This window comes from Talpa occidentalis, unplaced genomic scaffold (assembly GCF_014898055.3).
Source record: "Talpa occidentalis isolate TD23 unplaced genomic scaffold, MPIMG_talOcc4v2.1 talOcc4.16, whole genome shotgun sequence".
NCBI lineage: Eukaryota > Metazoa > Chordata > Mammalia > Eulipotyphla > Talpidae > Talpa > Talpa occidentalis.
Window position 1 is genome coordinate 47,241,261 of NW_023601653.1, and position 7,644 is coordinate 47,248,904.

The 7,644-nt window shown below is 49.0% G+C and overlaps 1 long non-coding RNA gene across 1 annotated transcript; it reads right to left on the reverse strand.

Annotated features, from left to right (window-relative positions):
• Positions 1-2,251: 2,251 nt before the first annotated feature.
• On the reverse strand, positions 2,252-6,646 carry LOC129145969 (uncharacterized). The gene is made up of 3 exons (XR_008552229.1): positions 6,513-6,646; positions 4,401-4,596; positions 2,252-2,464 (listed from the first exon to the last, which is right to left on the reverse strand). It is a non-coding gene; the product is annotated as an uncharacterized LOC129145969 (long non-coding RNA).
• Positions 6,647-7,644: the final 998 nt, after the last annotated feature.

A 7,644-nucleotide genomic window follows, 5' to 3' on the forward strand; every position in this document is an offset into this window, starting at 1 on the left:
GTTCAGTGAGAAGAGTGGTTAATAAAAAAGAATTAAGGATTATTTAACAATATGACAGAGCCACTGGGTAGGTACAAAAGCTGAGACTAGAAATTAGCCCAAATTCTGGAGGGGGTAGAGACTAAAGACTAAAGGCCAGCCACGGGTCAACATGTGACTGAACTCCAGTAAAAACTCTGGCCACCAATGCTCAAGAGAGCACCCCTGATTGACTAAACTGTGTGTATTGTCATACATCATGGTGTGGGGTGGTAACACCATTCATGAGTACAGAAGCTCCATATGTGGACACTTCTCAGTCTCCACTTTACCCAAGAATTCCACTCCTGGGTAGATAAGTCGAGAAAAATGAACACATATGACCAGGAAAAGTGGAAATAATCCAATGTCTCTCAATAGATGAAAGATCAAATGAAATCTGGTGCATCTATACAAAGGAGTATTATTTGGCAATCAAAAGGAATGAATGACTATACATGTGAAAACACAGAAGAATGTCAAGAACACGCTAACTCAAAGAAGTCAAACATAAAATAGTATATATCTGATGATTCTATTTACAGGAAATATCCAAAATGGGTGTCTAAAGAAAGCAAATTAGTGATTGCCTAGGACTGGGGGCTTGGGAGGAAATGTTATTTTAAGGGTTGATGTGATGAAAACTGTCCAAAGTCAATTGTGGTGCTGGATACAGAGTTGTTACTACACTGCCAAGCACTGACTTGTATGCTTTGTGTTGGCCAACTGGAGGGTATATAAATGATCTCAATAAGGCTGTTCAAAAAATAAGAATGCAAGAACAAATACAATATGACTTGAATCAAAGAAGAATCAGAAACGTTAAGTGCATGAAGGAAGTAAAGAGAGGTAGGTGTGTGATGACCCTGTCTGGGCTAGAATTGATAGAGGGTGTAGAACAGTCTTTTCTAATGAATCAGTCAAGACACAGCAGAGACCTTGCAGAGGGTTACACCATAGGTGTGAACACTTGAGATGATAAGCATGGACAGGATGAGGTGGACTGTAGTGAAGGAAATCAAATGGGGGACAGGTTTTCTTGTTGGGGGAGAGGAGGACAATTCCTATTCCTTACACAAGAAATCATGTCAGAAGCCAGTTGCCACATTAGGCCATATTAGGGGAGATATTGATTTGGAGTCTCATCTAGAGAACAGAAAGAGCTAAAGGAAAGTTTTGGGGATTAAGAATACAGGAAAGAGGGCCTCCCTGGTGGTGCAGCGGTTGAGCGCTGGGTTGCAAAGCTGACTGCAGCCTCTGCAGCACCGATTTGATCCCCAGCTATTCCCCGGCCACCGGAGGAGGGTCCCACATGGCACGCAGTCCTCTCCTGCCACCCGCTGCTCCCCTCAGCAGTGTACTTCGGTCCTTATGCCTGCTCTGCTCCCTGCTCTGGCTCTGGTGAATTCTCTCACCCTCCTGTGCTTCTGACTGTACCCAGTGCTTGTATAAACAAACAAACAAACAAACAAACAAACAAATAAATAAATAAATCTTAAAAAAAAAAAGAATACAGGAAAGAAAATGGAAAATGAAGCCACTGAAGAATCTCAGAGTGAGGGGAACAAAGAAACAAAGGAAAAGGATTAACACCCGGGAGGAGCCTAGGCTGCTGTGAGGGGCTGCACAGAAGGCAGGGGAAGCCAGGATTTCCCTGTGAGGAGAACGCAGTCATCAGAAAAGAGTGATGAGTCCCATGATTCTCTGGAATGAGGCCTGGATGGTCAAAGGAAGTGGGCAACCCTGTAGCAGGTTCAGAGGAAGGGGTGCTGTGGAGGCCCAGGAAGAAAAAGAGGGCAACAAAGGAACTAAAGTCGAGAAAACAGATAAAATAAGCCGACTGAGGTCTCTGGAGAGAACATGAGGTTATATTTTCCTCTAAAGACTTAGAAGGAAAGTTTTACTAAGGGAAGTGGGACCCGCTGTTTACCTCACTTGCTCTCACAGCCTCTCACTGACTAGAATCTGAGTTCCTAAGTTGGACAGAAGTCTGAGTACCTGGGGTACTGGCCTCTGAAGTGAGGGCAGTGCTGTGACCCTGAGCCCAGAAGCCCGGGGAGTCCTATGTGGGCAAAATGAACTGGATCCAGAGCACCCCAACAGCCCCCAGGGAGCTGGAGTACTGGCAGCTGGGGTAGAAACCCCCACATCGGTGTGGGTGCGGTACCAGTGCAAACAGTGTGTGTCCCGGACACTCTTTACCCAGAGGAAGCACAGGAACCCAGACCTCTCCATGCAGAGCACCCCAGTGGCTTCCAAGTGTGAGCAGCTAAGCAGGAAAGGCCCTGCCAGTCCTCGGGCCATGACTCGTCCTCACCCATATGGACACCAGGTGGCTGTAGGTCTCCAGCATCACCTCCTGGTACAGGGCCTTCTTCGTGGGGGCCAGGAGCTCCCACTCCTCCCAGGTGAAGTGCACAGCCACGTCGGCAAAGGTCAGCGGGGCCTATCACAGAGAGTCCTGGTTAGCGAGAGCTGCTCTTTCACTGCTTCTTAATGGTACAAAGGAAGTTGTCAAGCTCTGACCAGCCACAGCCTGACTGGCTCCCAGTGTGGATTTTCCCATAAATACACATAGTTTTTAACACTCCCCCAAGCAGCTCCTGTGTCCTACGAGTCACCTCAACTCTGACACTGTCTACCCTGAAGTGTAAATATGAGACAACTGAAGGGAAAAGAAAAACTGTTGAGGATTGGGCTGAGATCGGTGGCTGCTGGCAGACTCTGCCCTTGACCTTTAGATCCCAGACACGCTGGGAGCCTAAAGTCAACAAGAGAATTGCACACCAAGTGCACTTCTGGGAGTCTTCACAAACACAGCAAGGACAGATTAAGGGAGTGGCCTGTGCCATCTCCTCCACAGGGCTGGCCTCTCTGAAGAGGCTGGAGGCTGAGGGTATAGTGCAATGGAGTGTCCCATCTGGAAGACCTGAGGCTAGAACAGCCCAGTGGGGAGCAGCTTAGAGACAGTGTGGCTGGTGACCTCCTTACACCTCTGTTTTCCAGCAGGATCATAGGAGGTCCTCAAACAAGGCACTTTCTGGAGAAAAATTCAGGCAGAGGTAAGGCTAGTCCTGTGAGTGACCTTGCTCTGGTGCCCTGAAAAAATTTTGTCTGCTGAGTTTGTGTGGTCTGCTTCCCAGGGGTGGGGGGTGTCTATGAGGAACCCTGTCAGAAGAGAGGTAGAAAACCGGCCTCTGCTTGGATTTGGAGACCACGGATCCAGGCACTGCCCACCACTGCACCAAACTGCCAGGAAACCCTGACATCCTGTGAGGGCGGGCCTGCCTTCTCACGGCCACTGCACATCACATATACCATATGGAGCACATCACTGTACGTCATGTATACACACACACACAGCACATCACACATAGCCTAGAGCATGAGCCACTTGCTATCATGGATTTCAGACACAAGCTGACACCAGAGGCCACCTCTGTCAACCCAGAGGTGCCTTCAGCTACCCATGATGAATCCACATTAGCCACTTTCTAGGAGTAACATGAATCTTACATCCTGGATTCCACTTTGGATGAGGTTGGCTTTAGATTCCACATTTGGGGCCTCCCTGGTGGCGCAAGGGTTATTCTAAACACTAAGAAGCTAAAGGCAGCCACCATGACCTGAGTTTGATCCCTGGCCAGGGAGCTGGCCCACATGGTGCAGCAGACCTCTCCTGTCTCCCCTCTGTTCTCCTCGGCAATGTATTTCAGTCAATCCACCTATTCTACTCCAGCTCTTGTATGCATAAATAAATAAAATAAATCTGTTAAAAAGTTAAGGAAAAAAAAAGAAAAGAGGGCCTCCCTGGTGATGCAAGGGGTTAAGCACCACACTATGAAGCAATCCACAGCCCGTGCAGCATGGGTTTGATCCCCGGCCGGCCAGGGAGCAACCCACATGGCACAGAAGACCTCTCCTGTCTCACCTGCTGCTCCCCTCAGCAGTATGTTTTAGTCAGTCTGCCTGTTCTGTTCCCCGCTCTGTCTCTGGTGAATCCTCTCACCCTCCCGAACATCTAGCCTGTACCCTGGTTCTTGTACACATGAATAAATAAATCTTTAAAAAAAAAAGAACCAGGGTACAGGCCAGAGGGTGGTGGTGGTGGTGAGAGGATTCACCAGAGACAGAGTAGGGAACAGAACAGGCAGATTGACTGAAATACACTGCTGAGGGGAGCAGCAGGCAAGTCAGGAGAGGTCTGCTGCACCATGTGGGTAACTCCTGGCTGGGGATTGAACTGATGCTGCAGTGGCTGCAGACAGTCTCATAGGTTGCATCTTAACCCCTGTGCCACCAGGGAGGCCCCTGTTTTTTGTTTTGTTTTTTAACAGGCCTCTACAATTAGGGAATAAAGGAGAGAACAGAACAAAAATTACCTTTTGGGTATGGATCATTTTCTTCTGTGTTGGGAAATGACCACCAAATGGGGTATTCTGCCTTTGTCGCTGCTGAATGTACCCTAAATTTGCAGTTAGGATTCTCAGCTGTCAGTTGAAAGTGTCTCCATAAATGACAACCTCTCGGTCCAATGGCCATTTCCTTCTTCACTTACTTTTTGTCTCCAGCCAGGACCTGGGGAGTAGAGAGCAAAACTACTTTCAGGGTTCTACTCCCTCTGGCTGTGTACTCACCTAAACACATGGTTCCAGTTTTTCTGTCTCTCTTTTTTTTTTTTTTGGTTCCCCAAGGATATCACACCTCTGTCCAGTCTCACAGAAGATCCTGGCTATGTGGAAGGGGCATGAATGGAAAAGGGAAAATCACAAAGGAGAATCAGAACAGAACTAACCTCAGCTGCAGGGAATTTTCAAAACTATTAGAGAAATGAGAACATATGGATGGGTGAAGGTCTGTACGTTTTTCCTTTAAATTATGTTAGAAATCTTAAATCTTTATATACCCTGTTTATATACAAACTTCAATATGAAGAATCATGAGCACACCAGAGAGAGAGCGAGAGAGAAGGAATATGAGCTATAAATACAAAATTTAGAAAAAAACTCAAAATCATAAATACTGGGAAAACAGCAGCCTTTCCATACTCATATATAGAACCTGAAAGGAAATAAGCAGTTCATCTCAGGTGGAAGGATAAAAACAGAATCTTAAACAAAAAGCTTATTTATTTAAAAATACTAAATCATTCATCTCCCGCTAGACTTTCATTTCTGAAAGTTTAAAAGAATGGGATGAGGTGGGGAGATGCGGGGAGCCAAAGGGGATTAGAAAATTTGTGGATGGGCCTCCACGGTGGCGCAGCAGTTGAGCGCTGGGTTGCAAAGCTGCCCGCAGCCTCCGCAGCGCCGGTTCGATCCCCGGCTGCTCCCTGGACACCGGAGGAGGGTCCCGCATGGTGCGCAGACCTCTCCTGCTGCCCGCTGCTCCCTCAGCAGTGTACTTCGGTCCTTCTGCCTGCTCTGCTCCCTGCTCTGGCTCTGGTGAATTTTCTCACCCTCCTGTGCTTCTGACTGTACCCAGTGTTTGTATGAATAAATAAATAAGTAAATCTTAAAAACAAAACAAAAGAAAAGAAAACTTGTGGAGAAGGGACTTGGATCTAAAGCTTTTGCAGAAGGTTAACGTTTAACAAATCTGTTCCAGCAGCCAAAGTCAGTGCTGAAAACGCGTCCCAGCCAGAGTTCCTGAGAGGCCAAGCCTGCTGCTGTCACACCCTGGAAAAGACACAGCCAGCACCCCAGGGGAGTGATACCAAGCGGACCCTGTCAACTTAAATCACACACAGTGAAAGCTAAAATCAACAATTAAGTGGTTACCCTCTTCCCTGGTCTCAAAGAAGGGGTGCAGTCAAAGATCCCGGGCAGAGTTGCACTGGCCTTGGGAAGAAACTGCTCCAGCAACACCAACAAAGAAGTCTCTGGGCAAATAAACTCCCAGGTCCCAGAGATAAGACACTAAACAGCCGTGAATCCTAACAACCTCTTTGTTTTCCTCAATGCACTGACACCATCCGAGAGATACAGTAACCTGACACCTCCCTGGGCTTTCTCTGTGAAAATCCTTAAAAATGTAAAGTGCTTTCCTAGTAGACTGTGTAAGAGCCACCCGGTGGGGCTCGGCCTTCCCAGAGTCTCTGGAGGGTAATCCCTCAGTCTTGACTCTCATAAACTCACTCAGCTTTTGCCTCGAGGTACTGGAGCCACCTTTCACCTCCAAATTATTTCCGGACCCGAACCCGACACCACATTTCTCGGCGAACAGGGACTAATCAAGCTGTCGATCTCCTAAAGGGGGGGTGGCCTCGGGAAGACCCTAAACCGGACTGCATAGACCCCAGTCACGGACTGCAGATACGCCGACCACAGATATCCATTACGACCCCACCAGCTCCGCTCCAAAATGAGAAGAAACAACAACAACGCCCACCCTTGCCCTGGCTTCGCGACCCTCAGGAACCACCACCTGGGTGGAGGCCGACAACCCCTTACATCACTTTCTCTACCCACGACCCACACCCTGACCGGATTCACCCCTGAAGCTGCAGCGACCTCGTCAGGGCCTAACTTGTTTCCCTAAATGTCTCTCTTTCAGGGCTTCTCGCCTAGCCCTGTCCCCAGAGCAAGTGCAACGAGGGTCAGCAGCGCTTTTGCCGCCATTTCTATGCACAAGCAAGGACGGGCTTCCGGCTCTTCCTTATGGCGTCATAGTGTGCACCGCCACTCCGGCGCCCTGGGGGCCGCCATCTTGAGATGCTGCTGCCGTCTGGAAGGCGAAGCGCAGGTGTCAGGAGCCAGTGACACTGAGAAGGGTAATTAAAGTAATCCTGGGCACCGCGGTCATTGTGCTACGCTGCCCATCCGAGGCCGTGTAAACTCTCAGGCCGGCCTGACCACAAAGTGAGTGGGGGAGACACTGCAGTGGGACTGTGGGGCGCGGCCATCTTGGAGGAGGTTCGGGCTCCATGCGAGGAACCAACACCCTGGGGCGCTCCGCTGAGAACTGTCAGGTTGAAGTGCTTTTGGAGGAACATCAAGAGTTGGAAAAGTGGGATGGCATGGAGGGCAGAGGGGTGCAGCGACCTCCAAACGAGTAGAAACAATGGACGTTGTGAGCCCCTGCTCCATCATGCCCCTTCCCCAGACCCACGGGAGCGCCTCTGCCCTGTAGATTAGTCTCCATGAACAGCATCTTACTGTAAGCGCTCGCCTGACATCTGTCACGCAGCACGCTTGTTTTGAGAGGCATCCCAGCTTGTAAGTATCAACAGTTGATTCCTTTCAGTCCCTTCGAATGCCATTGTATGGTATTCCAAAGTGAGCGCCATCACTGACCGGCTGATGGGCCTTCACAGGTTTTTGGATATAGCAAATGAAACTTCTGTGAACATATACGTGCAAAAAGTTAAATGACATTTGCCGGTCCTGCCTGCAGGCTGACGGGGTTCAGGAACACGGCAGAGGGGCTGGGGATGAAAAGACGCGTGCACTCTCTTGGCTGGAAGCAGGAACTCTCTTTATTCGAGGGGAGGGGCTATATATCGGAAAGCCTGCACATGCACTTTACGTGGATTTGTACCGTGGATTTGCAACATCCGGTTACTGTTGCATCAGCCTCTGCTTTGGGCGGAAGCGACTCATCCTTGGGTGGAAGCGACCACTACCA